Below are 13,501 nucleotides of genomic sequence, written 5' to 3' on the forward strand. Positions count from 1 at the left end.
GAGAACACCACCAGAAACTCCAACTCTACAAGCATCATAATGGCTATAAATTCATAACTTTCAGTACTCATTCTAAATGTCAATGGACTCAATGCTCCAATCAAAAGACATAGGGTAACAGAATGGATAAGAAAACAAGATCCACCTATATGCAGTTTACAATAGACCCACTTTAGACTTAAAGACACCTTCAGATTGAAAATAAGGGAATGGAGAACCATCTATCATGCTAATGGTCCACAAAAGAAAGCCAGAGTAGCCATACTTATATCAGACAATCTAGACTTTAAAATAAACACTGTATCAAGAGATGCAGAAGGGCATTATATCATAATCAAGGGGTGTATCAACCAAGAAGACCTAACCATTTTAAACATTTATGTGACAAATGTGAGAGCACCCAAACATATAAATCAATTAATCACAAACATAAATAACTCATCAATAGTAATAACATAATAATAAGAGACTTCAACATCCCATTCACAGCAATGGACAGATCATTTACTCAAGAAATCAACAAGGAAACAATGGCTTTGAATGACACACTGGACCAGATGGACTTAACAGATACATTCAGAACATTTCATCCTAAAGCAGCAGAATATACATTCATCTCCAGTGCACATGGAATGTTCTCCAGAATAGACCATATACTGGGACACAAATCAGCCCTAAGTAAGTACAAAAAGACTGATATCATACCGTGCATATTTTCAGACCACAACACTATAAAACTCGAAATCAACCACAAGAACAAATTTGGAAAGGTAACAAATACTTGGAGACTGAAGAACATCCTACTAAAGAATGAATGGGCTAACCAAGAAGTTAAAGAGGAAATTAAAAAGTATATGGAAGTCAATGAAAATGATAACACCACAACCCAAAACCTCTGGGATGCAGCAAAGGTGGTCAAAAGAGGAAGTATAGCAATCCAGGCTTTCCTAAAGAAGGAAGAAAGGTCTCAGATACACAACCTAACCTTATGCGTTAAGGATCTGGAAAACAACAACAAGAACAACAACAACAACAAGAACAACAACAACAACAAATAAACCCAAAACCAGCAGAAGACAGGAAATAATAAAGATTAGAGCAGAAATTAATGCTATTGAAACCAAAAAACAAAACAAAACAAAACAAAACAAAACAACAACAAAAAACAATGTAGAACAGACCAATGAAACCAGAAGCTGGTTCTCTGAAAGAATTAACAAAATTGATAAACCACTAGTCAGTTTGATCAAGAAGAAAAAGGAAAGGACCCAAATAAATAAAATCAGGAATGAAAGAGAAGAGACCACAACCAACACAGCAGAAATAAAAACAATAGTAAGAGAATATTATGAGCAATATATGCCAATAAAATGGCATAATCTGGAAGAAATGGACAAATTCCTAGAAACATATACACTATTAGACCTGAAACAGGAAGAAATAGAAAATTTGAAGAGACCCATAACCAGGAAGGAAATCAAATTAGTAATCAAAAATCTGCCAAAATACAAGAGTCCAGGGCCAGATGGCATTCCAGGGGAATTCTACCAAACATTTAAGGAAGAGGTAACATTGATTCTCTTGAAACTGTTCCAAAAAATAGAAATGGAAGGAAAACTTCCAAACTCTTTCTATGAAGCCAGCATGACATGGATCCCCAAAACCAGACAGAGATTCCACTAAAAAGGCAAACTATGAACCATTTTCCCTGATGAACATGGATGCAAAAATCCTCAACAAAATATTAGCCAACCGGATCCAACAGTACATTAAAAAAACTATTCACCATGACCAAGTGGGATTTATACCTGGGATTCTGGGCTGGTTCAATATTCACAAAACAATTAACGTGATTCATCACATCAATAAAAGAAAGGACAAGAAATATATGATCCTCTCAATAGATGCAGAGAAAGCTTTGACAAAATACACCATCATTTCTTGATAAAAACCCTCAAGAAAGTAGGGATAGAAGGAGTATACCTGGAGATGATAAAAGCTGTATATGAATGACCCAACGCTAATATCATCCTCAATGGGGAAAAACTGAGAGCTTTCCCCCTAAGGTCAGGAACAAGACAGGGATGTCCACTCTCACCACTGTTATTCAACATAGTATTGGAAGCCGTAGCCTCTGCAATCAGACAACACAATGAAATAAAAGTCATCCAAATGGCTAAGAGGAGGTCAAACTTTCACTCTTTGCAGATGACATGATAATGTATATGGAAAACCCAAATGATTCCACCAAAAACTGCTAGAATTGATTCATGAATTAAGCAAAGTGCAGGATATGAAATCAATGCACAGAAATTGGTTGCATTCTGATACACCAACAATTAAGTGACAGAAAGAGAAATCAAGGAATTGATCCCATTTACAGTTGCACAAAAAACATAAAACACCTAGGAATAAATCTAACCAAAGAGGTGGAAAACTATACGCTGAAAACTATAGAAAGCTTATGAAACAAATTGAAGAAGACACAAAAAAAAAAAATGGAAAAAGGTTACATGCTCCTGGATAAGGAGAACAAATTTTGTTAAAATGTCGATACTACCCAAAGTAATCTACATATTCAATGCAATCCCTATCAGGGTAACACCAGCATTCTTCACAGAGATAGAACAAAGAATCCCAAAATGTGTATGGAACCAGAAAAGACCCTGAGCAGCCAAAGCAATCTTGAAAAAGAAAACCAAAGCAGGAGTCATCACAATCCTAGACTTCAAGCTATACTACAAAGCTGTAATTATCAAGACAGAATGGTACTGGCACAAGAACAGACACTCAGATCAATGCAACAGAATAGAGCAACCAGAAACAGACCCACCAATGTATGGACAGCTAATGTTGGACAAAGCAGGAAAGAATATCCAATGGAATAAAGACAGTCTCTTCAGCAAGTGGTGCTGTGAAAACTGGACAGAGACATGCAGAAGAATGAACCTCGACCACTTTCTTACACCATACACAAAAATAAACTCAAAATGGATGAAAGACCTCAATGTAAGATAGGAAGCCATCAAAATCTTTGAGGAGAAAGCAGGCAAAAACCTCTTTGATCTTGGCCACAGCAACTTCTTAACACGTCTCTGGAGACAAGAGAAACAAAACCAAAAATGAACCACTAGGACCTCATAAAAATAAAAATCTTCTGCACAGTGAAGGAAACAGTTAGCAAAACTAAAAGGCAGCCAACAGAATGGGAGAAGATATTTGCAAATGACATATCAGATAAAGAGTTAGTATCCAAAATCTATAAAGAACTATCAAACTCAACACCCAAAAAACAAATAATCCAGTGAAGAAATGGGCCAATGACATGAAGAGACACTTCTCCAAGGAAGACATCCAGATGGCCAACTGACACATGAAAAAATGCTCAACATCACTCATCATCAGGGAAATCTAAATCAAAACCACAATGAGATACCACCTTACACGTTTCAGAATGGCTAACATTAACAACTCAGGCAACAACAGGTATTGGCAAGGATGTGGAGACAGAGTATCTCTTTTGCATTGTTGGTGGGAATGCAAGCTGATGCAGCCACTCTGGAAAACAGTACAGAGGTTCCTCAAAAAACTAAAAATAGAACTACCCTATGACCCAGCAATTGTACTACTAGGCATTTATCTATGGGATACAGGTGTGCTCTTTTGAAGGGACACATTCACCCCCGTGTTTATAGCAGCACTATCAACAATAGCCAAAGAATGGACAGAGCCCAAATATCCATCGATGGATGAATGGATAAAGAAGATGTGGTATCTATATACAATGGAGTATTACTCGGCAATCAAAAAGAATGAAATCTTGCCATTTGCAACTACGTGGATGGAACTGGAGGGTATTATGCTTAGTGAAATTATTCAGTCAGAGAAAGATAAAAATCATATGACTTCACTCATAGGAGGATTTTAAGAGATGAAAAAGATGAACATAAGGGAAGGGAAACAAAAATAATATAAAAACAGGGAGGGGGACAAAACAGAAGAGACTCATAAATATGGAGAAGAAACTGAGGGTTACTGGAGGGGTTGTGGGAGGGGTGATGGGTTAAATGGGTAAGGGGCATTAAGGAATCTACTCCTGAAATCTTTGTTGCACTGTATGCTAACTAATTTGGATGTAAAATTTTAAAAATAAAAAATAAAATTAAAAAAAAGAAAAATGCTTCAGCTATACAACAGTCTAGGAACAAGAAAAATAAGTGTTTATTTTCATATGTCACTGAGATTTGGGAAGTTGTTTGTTGCATCACATTAATGCAACAATAGTGAATCAATAATAAAAAATGGCAATGCTTTTGACATTGTACTTAATTTAATTTTCCTTAACTTTTTTGGTTCAGCCAGTCATGTCAGAAGATATGGACAGAAGAAACGAAACTTTAATAGCCGATTTTATTCTCTTCTGACTCTTCCCCAATATGAAGTATGTCAGTATCCTTATCTACAGTATCATCCTGATCTACCTAACTGCACTCACTGGGAACTTTATCCTGCTCCTCTGGATATGGATGTACTTAAGGCTCCACACCCTGATGTATTTTGTGATCAGCCAGTTTTCTGTTTTAGACTTGGCCCTAATAAGCAGCACTGTTCCAAATATGGCAATCAACTTTTTCTCTGGAAGGAAGACTATCTCATGTTTTACCTGCAGAACTTAGATATTTTTCTTCTTTAGGGGGTGCTGAAAGCATTCTCTTGACCCTAATGGCCTATGACTGTTATGTGACTGTGTGCAACCTTTTGAGGTATGCAGTCATTATGAACCACAGGGACTGTATGCAAATGGTTACAGTTGTTATAGACTCTAAATCTCATGTTCTTTTTTGGCCAGCAAGAGAGTGGATGCAGAAGTAAAAATGAGAGATAGCTAATGTCTGGGAAAAGACAAGAGCCCAGAATAAGGGTCCTTGTCCAATTTGTCTGTATCAGAAAGATTACAAACATGGTGATGGGCATGCACAAAGAGGCAATAAATCTATTAACATTAACTCATGGACATGAGGGAAAGGGGTTCTTGAAGATATTCAGGGTTAGGGGTTTGGGTTAATACAAAACAAAATCCTGGTGCTGGACAGTTGGGCGGAAAGTTGTTTACAACAGACATGAGGCACCAAGTCTGTTTATCTTAGCTAGCCTAGGGGATGAGACAGATAGAGAAAATAACCTCAGGGTTAATAAGGCACCTTTTCTTTGCTAATCAGCTCTGCTCTGGGAAGCTTCACCCACAGCACAGTGGTCTATAGTCCTATTCACCTGTTTACCTAATTTGGTCCTTCCTTCCTTTGAAAACAGCTTTCTGCTATAGTACTAAGTTGGGGAGCACTTCCGCCCTGAATACCTAATCTTGTTTATTTCATATACCTATGTTCTCTACGGGAGCCTCTGCACCCTGTGGGACCCAAGGAATTTAACAAAAATCCCTTACCCCTGGAAAAGCAGAGCAAGACTAACTCCATTTTGTGCTACACCCACCATCTCATGTATAACCCCCACATGACCTACTTATTGCTTAAGACACTCCCCCACCCTAGTCAAGCCGCTGAGCACACCCTTACTGGAAACCGGCTCATATAAGAATGCGGAACCCCTAACCGCCAAAGAATGGAAACCCCGCCTTTTGCCCACCAAACTTGCATGCCAATTCTTAAACCCCGCCTTTTGCCCGCCAAACTTGCGTGCCAATTCTGACCAGAGTGACAGGCTAGTTCAAACAGCTACTTTAGGGTAAATTGTAATTCAATTGGCCACCTGCGTGTGGACTGACATGACTATGCAACTTTCTGTGTGTGTTACAATCTCATTGGCTACTGGCCCCTATAAAACTGCTATGACTTTTAACCTAGGGGTTCAAGTCCCTGCTCCACTGTGTCGGGTATACTTGGGCCCAAGCTCAAGCTTGCAAATAAACCCTTGTGCGTTTGCATCGGTATCAGCTCCTTGGTGGTCTCTCGGATTTGAAATCGGGGGCATTACACCCCACCTTCTCTATACTTATTTACCTAATCTTGTTTACCCCAAACGTGGGTGTGAGCATCCTATGACTTTGTACTTTTTATGCCTTGTTAACCCATTGATGTAAGCCAGGGAATTTCTAAGCTTATTCCTCACATACAGTGTCTTGGATTGGGGACATTTTAGCTTCTATAACTTACACATCTTATACCATGAGTCTGCCAATCTGTGGCTCCAGAGAAATACACCATTTCTACTGTGAGATGCCAGGAATCATGAAGTTCTCATGCAAAGACACTTCCACCTATGAACTAGTGGCCTTTGTGATGGGAATTGCATTTATGATTATCCCCTTTGGATTTATCATGGCTTCCTATACCCTCATTTAGAGGGTATATGCCCTTCATATGAAATCTCCCCAAGGCAGGAACAAAGACTTGGCCACCTATTCCTCCCATCTTACGGTGGTAAGTTGTTTTCTAGGACCATATGTTTATATGTATATGACACCTGATTCTTCCCACCCCCCGGAACAGGAGCAGGCTGTGTCTGTATTTTGCAGTGTTCTCACTCCCATGCTAAATTCCCTCATCTATAGTCTGAGAAACAAGAATGTGGTTGGGGCTCTTTAGATAGTCCTGGGAAATATTCAGTCTCTAAACAGAACATACGGAAAATTATGCGGAAAATTATGTAGAGGGCCAAGAGGCAAAGACCCCAGAAGTCTCCACAGTCACTTTTTCTGGCATGAAGAACTTTATTCTATCCCTCTCGAAGCACCATGTGGTTAGATTCGATCTTTAATATTAACTCAATCAAAAAGCTTAAGGACGTTAGTTAGTTTCTAATGAGTTGTTTCCAAGTGGCTAAACTCAACTGCCATTATTCTTGAAATCAGCTGATAACTTAAAAAAAATTTCAGTTTTCTCTTCCTACACCTGCTGATGTGGGCTGAATGTTTGTGTCTCTTTCAAATTTATATCTTGAAATCTTAACTTCTAATGTGATGGTATTAGGAGATGGGTCTCTGTTCCCATGGTCATAGATGAATTTCATACCCTTATAAAAGACACCCCAGAGAGCTCCCTTTTCCCTTCTGCTACGTGTGTACACAGTAAGATGGCCAACTGTAAATTAGGAAATGGGCCTTCATCAGACACTGAATCTTCCAGTACTTTGATATTGGATTTTCCATTCTCCAGAACTATGAAAAGTGAATTTGTGTTATGTCACCTAGTCCATGATAATCTCTTATAGCAGCCCAAAGGGACGAAAACACCTTCTGTAAACATTTCTCACTGTCCTTTGGGGCTCAACTTTGTTAATTATCATTGGAAATCTGGATATTGTTAATTTTCATTGTGGGAAAAAACAACTTTTTAGGAAAGTCAAATGGTACTGGTACATAAAGTGTTTCTTGTCAAAGAAATTGACAAGCCACGGCAAATATTCAACAGACTTTCTCAGCTCAGATCATGTTCAGAGGTAAGTCTTCGTTCTCATGGGGTAATTTGTGTCCTTATAAAACTATAATTCATCTATATAAAGATACCAATAAGTCATTATGGATGTGTAGAGATTAAACTGATGGGAACTTGGGTTGGGGGAGGTTAACAGCCAATGTAAAACAGTCATAAGGTTCACCATAGAAGAGAACAAATTGAGGAAAATAGAGAGCTATGAATAAGGTTTATGTGACCAACAGAAATGAGTACAATTTAACAGCTGGTTATATAAGTATTAAAGAGGTATTGTGTTGGCGTTCTTAGAAGATTTGTGACTGCATGTGGAAACACACACAAACACAGGTTGCTGCATGAAACCAAAGAGAAAAATGCTTTCACCACTCTCAAAAAAAAAAAAAAAAAAAAAAAAAAAAACCACAGGTGGGAAAGCTGACCAGCTGTTCCTGAGATCAAGCGCTGTGAGGTACATCAGGAGAGGCTTGTTTCTGTGACTTTGTGATAATTCCATCTTGGACAATCTCATTTTTCTCATGACAAAAGAGAATAAAGCCTTGTTGAAATTGTGACTCCAATGCTAGGAACCTAGTCAAGATTCTCTTATTTGAGAAAGATTTTCTTTAGTTATTTGTGGCAAAGAAAATGGTTCAGGGATGTTAGCCCACATAAATCACAATAACACTTTACAACTGATATAACACTGTATCCACTGTTAACAACAATCAGTTGTGGCCCCACAGAAAAGATAAACTACAGTACAGTATATATTATTTATTATCTGATTACCCATCAAAACCAAAAATCACTAAAAAATCTATTGGTGCATAGAATATGTGGAAAATGGCACTCTGTGTATTGCTGGAAGAAATGTGCAATGTTATGGCTTTCTCTACTTAAATGAAATGCTTGCCTTGCTTTTCAGGAATTCTGCTTATAACTTTTCAATAAAAATGTTATTGCATAATAATGTAAAGCCTGTTCTTTTTGTTTGTTTGTTTGTTTAAATTGTTTCTTTTCAGATTGGCAACAACCAGGGTAATAAGGGCTGGATAAATTGTGGTGTATTTATAATAGGGATGTACAAAACCACTATAAAGAATGAATGAAAACTGTGCCAGATACTCAGAAGGAACTGCACAATTTTTGAGAAACAAGAATTATGGAGAAATGTATATAATAAGTGTCCCTTTTAAATAAAATAAACAGCAACTCAAAGCTTCTTATTTATTTATTTATTTATTTATTTATTTATTTATTTATATATTTTCAAGTATACTTAACAGTGTTACATTAGTTTAAGATTTGCAATATAATGATTCAACAATTCTATATATTGCTCTCTGCTTGTTAAGACAATTGTATCCCAATACTTTTTATCTATTTCCCCCATCCCCTCTTCAACTCCCTTGTGGCAACCACCATTTTGTTTTTTGTTTTTAAGTCTGTTTTTTGTTTGTCTTTTTTTCTTTATTTGTTTTTGGTTTGTTTGTTTGTTTCTGAAATTCCACACCTGAGTGAAATCATGTGGTATATATGTCTTTCTCTGGCTGACTTATTTCACTTAGCATCATACCTTCTAAGTGCATCGATACTACAAATTCTAAGATTTCATACACACACACACACACACACACACACACACAGTACATCTTCTTTATCCATTTATAGAAATCAAAACCACAAGAAATAACAAGTGTTGGCAAAGTTGTTGGTAAAAAGGAACAGTTGTGCACTATTGGTTGGAATGCAAATTGGCGTGGTCACTGTGGAAAACAGTATGAAGGTTCCTGAAAAAATTAAAAATATAAATACCTATGATCCAGTAATTCCACTACTGAGTATTTAACCAAAGAAAACAAAACCACTAATTTATCCCTGTATTTATTGTAGTATTATTTACAAAAAGCTTGTTTTATGTCTGTACACTTGTATGTAAATATATACCTGTAGAAGATTTATTGCAGAAAGTAACTAGATTGCTTTCATGATTTTCTGGGAATTTGGAGGCCTGGAATGTATGTGATTCTGTATCAGTTACATGTGTGTGTGTGTGAGAGAGAGATAGAGACAGAGAGAGAGGGAGAGAAAGAGAGAGAGAGAGAGAAAATAAGTACATTAAAGGATGTTATCCTCTAGTTGTCTATAAGCAACAAGAACAAGATATTTTCAAAAATTTTCTATAAATTTATGCCACTTCAATATTTGAATAGAACCTTTGTTTTGTATAGAGTTTGAGAAAATATACTTTTTATATTCATCGTGTGAAATAAAATGAAAATACAGGCACTTGGGCAATTGTTTCATAATGCTTATATAAACATTGGATTGCATGTATCCCTTTGAATAAGTATTTTTGTATCCTTTGGGTAAATATCTAGTAGTGAAACTTCTGGATCAGCGGGTAGTCCTATTTTTAACTTTTCGAGGAAAATCCATACTGTTTTTGAGGGTGGCTGCATCAGTTTGTATTCCAAAAACAGTTCAGGAGTGTTCCCCTTTCTTCACATCCTCACCAACACCTCGTTTCTAGTGTTGTTAATTTTATCCATTCAGACTGGTGTGAGGTGGTATCTCATTGTAGTTTTGATTTATATTTCCCTATGAGTGATGGCGAGCATTTATTCTTGTGTATGTAAGTCATCTCTTTGTCTTCTTTGGAAGAGTCTCTACTCACGTCTTCTCCCCATTTTTCAACTGGATTATTCATCTCTTGGGTGTTGAGTTTTCTAAGTTCTTTGTATTTTTTGTATACTAACCCTTTATCAGATATGACATTTGAAGTATTGTTTCCGGTTGTGTATGTTTCCTTTTATTTTTGTTGATTGTTTCCCTTGCTGTAAATAGGCTTTTTATTTTGAGGAAGTCCCAGTAGTTTATTTTGCTTTTGTTTCCCTTGCCTAAGGAGACATCTAGAAAGAAGCTTCCACAACCAATGTCAAAGAGGTTACTGTCTGTGTTCTCCTGTAGAATTTTTATGGTTCCCTGTCTCACATTTTGGTTTTTATTTCTTTTGAATTTACTTTTGTGTAGGGTGTAAGTAAAAAAGTGGTCCAGTTTCATTCTTTTGCATGTCGTTGTCCAGTTTTTCCAAAACCATTTTTTGAAGACTTTTTCCCAATAGATATTCTTTTCTGCTTTGTTGAAGATTAGTGGACTGTATAGTGGTGGGTCCATTTCTGGGTCTTTTATTCTGTTGCCTTGATCTAAGTGTCCATTTTTGTGCCACTACCACAGTCTTCATCACTACAGTTTTGTAATATAACTTGAAGTTCAGAATTGTGATGTCCAGATTTTCATTTATTTTTCAGGTTGGTTTGGCTATTTATGGTCTTTTGTGGTTCCATAGAAATTTTAAGATTGCTCTTTCTAGCTCTGTGAAAAATGTTGGTGGTATTTTGATAGGGATTGTATTGAATGTATAGATTGCTTTGGGTAGTATAGACACTTTAACAATATTGGTTCTTCCAATATTGAGCATGGAATGTTTTTCTATTTCTTTTGTCATCTTCAATTTCTTCCTTAAGTGTTCTATAGTTTTCAGAATACAAATCTTTTACCTTTTGATTACATTTATTTCAAGGTCTCTGTTTTTGATGCAATTGTAAATGGGATGATACCTTGATTTCTCTTTATTCACTTTCATTATTGGTTTATAGAAATGTAACCAATTTCTGTACATGGATTTTGATATCCTGTGACTTTGTTAAAGTCAAGTATCAATCACAGAAATTTTTTGGTGGAGTATTTTGGGTTTTATATGTAGAGTATCATATTATCTGCAAACAGTGAAAGTTTGACTTCTTCCTTGCCAATTCAGATGCCTTTATTTCTTTTTATTGCCTGATTGCTGAGGCTAGGACTACCAGTACTATGCTAAATAACGGTGATGACAGAGGACATCCCTGTCTTGTCCCTGACCTCACAAGAAAAGCACACAGTTTTTTTCCCCATTGAGGATGATATTAGAGGTGGATTTTTCATATATGGTCTTTATGATGTTTATGTCTGTTCCCTGTAACCCTACACTGTTGAGGGTTTTTATCAAGAATGGATGCTGTACTTTGTCAAATGCTTTTTCTGCTATATTGAAATGATTATAAGGTTCTTATCCTTTCTTTTATTAATGTGTATCACACTGGTTGATTTGTGAATACTTAACCATCCTTGCAGCCAAGGAACAAATCCCAGCTGATTGAGGTGAGTGTTTCTTTTAATGTACTGTTGGATTAAGTTTGCTATTTTTTTTTCTTGAGAATTTTTGCATCCATGTGCATTAGGGATATAGGACTATAGTTGCCTTTTAAATGTTGTCTTCATCTGGTTTTGGTATTATGGTAATGCAGGCCTTATGGGATGGGTTTGGAAGTGTTCCTGTATTTTCTACTTTTTGAGATAGTTTGAGAAAAGTGGATATTAACTCTTCTTTAAGAAGAGTTTGGAAGAGTTTACATGTGAAGCCATCTGGCCGTGGACTTTTGTTTGTTAGATTTCAAATTACTGGTTCAATTTCTTGACTGTGTATAGTTGTGTTCAAGTTTTCTTTGTCTTTCACTTTAAACTTTGGTAGTTTATATGTTGCTAAGCATTTATCCATTTCTTCCAGGTTGTCCAATATGTTGGAATATAGTTTTTCATATTATTCTCTTATAATTGTTTTTTTTTTTAAATATGAAACTTATTGTCAAATTGGTTTCCATACAATGCCCAGTGCTCATTCCAACAGGTGCCCTCTTCAATATCCATCACCCACCCTCCCCCCTCCCACCCCCCATCAAACCTCAGTTTGTTCTCAGTTTTTAAGAGTCTCTTATGTATGGGCTCCCTCCCTCTTTAACCTTTTTTCCTTCCCCTCGCCCATGGTCTTCAGTTAAGTTTCTCAGGATCCTCATAAGAGTGAAAACATATGATATCTGTCTTTCTCTGTATGAGTTATTTCATGTAGCATAACACTCTCCAGTTCCATCCACGTTGCTACAAAAGGCCATATTTCATTCTTTCTCATTGCCACGTAGTATTCCATTGTGTATATAAACCACAATCTCATAAGTGTGAGGTAATGTCTCATTGTAGTTTTGATATTTCTATCCCTGATGATGAATGATGTTGAGCATCTTTTCATGTGTCTAGAAGCCATCTGTATGTTCTTTGGAAACATGCCTATTCATGAACTTTTTTAATGGTATTATTTGTTTTTTGGAATTTGAGTTTTATAAGTTCTTTATATATTTTGAATACTAGCCCATTATCAAATATGCCATTTGTAAATATCTTCTCCCATTCCATAGGGTACCCTTTAGTTTGGTTGATTGTTTTCTTCACTGTGCAGAAGATTTTTTTATCTTGATGAAGTTGTGATAGTTCATTTATGCTTTTGTTTCCTTTGCTTCAGGAAACATATCTAGAAAGAAGTTGCTACAGCTAATGTCGTCACTGCCTGTGTTCTTCTTGAGGATTTAGATGGTTTCCTGTTATACACTTAGGTCTTTAATCCATTTGAATTTATATTTGTGTGTGGTGTAAGAATGTGGTCCAGCTTTCATTGTTTTGCATTTGTATTGTTTTGCATTGTTTGCAGCTTCATTGTGTTGCATGTTGCAGTTTTCCCAACACCATTTGTTAAAGACACTGTCTTTTTCTTTTTTTTTAATTTTTTTTAACGTTTATTTATTTTTGAGACAGAGAGAGACAGAGCATGAACGAGGGAGGGTCAGAGAGAGAGGGAGACACAGAATCTGAAACAAGCTCCAGGCTCTGAGCAGTCAGCACAGAGCCCGACGTGGGGCTCGAACTCACGGACCGCGAGATCATGACTTGAGCCGAAGTCAGATGCTTAACCGACTGAGCCACCCAGGCGCCCCAAAGACACTGTCTTTTTCTATTGGATATTATTTCCTGCTTTGTTGAAGACTAATTGCCCATATAGTTATGGTTTCAATTCTGGTATTTCCATTCTGTTCCATTGATATATGTGTGTATTTTTGTGCCAGTACATACTGTCTTAATCATTATAGCTTTATAATATAACTTCAACTCCGCAATTGTGATTCTTCCAGCTTTGACTTTCTTTT

The 13,501-nt window shown here is 36.6% G+C and overlaps 1 pseudogene; it reads left to right on the forward strand.

The window, feature by feature from the left end:
- The first annotated feature begins 4,436 nt into the window (after positions 1 to 4,436).
- On the forward strand, positions 4,437 to 6,602 carry LOC109257136 (olfactory receptor 2T4-like; annotated as a pseudogene).
- Positions 6,603 to 13,501: the final 6,899 nt, after the last annotated feature.

Source organism: Panthera pardus, unplaced genomic scaffold, assembly GCF_024362965.1.
Source record: "Panthera pardus isolate Hobbes unplaced genomic scaffold, ASM2436296v1 HiC_scaffold_1, whole genome shotgun sequence".
In the NCBI taxonomy this organism is placed as follows: domain Eukaryota; kingdom Metazoa; phylum Chordata; class Mammalia; order Carnivora; family Felidae; genus Panthera; species Panthera pardus.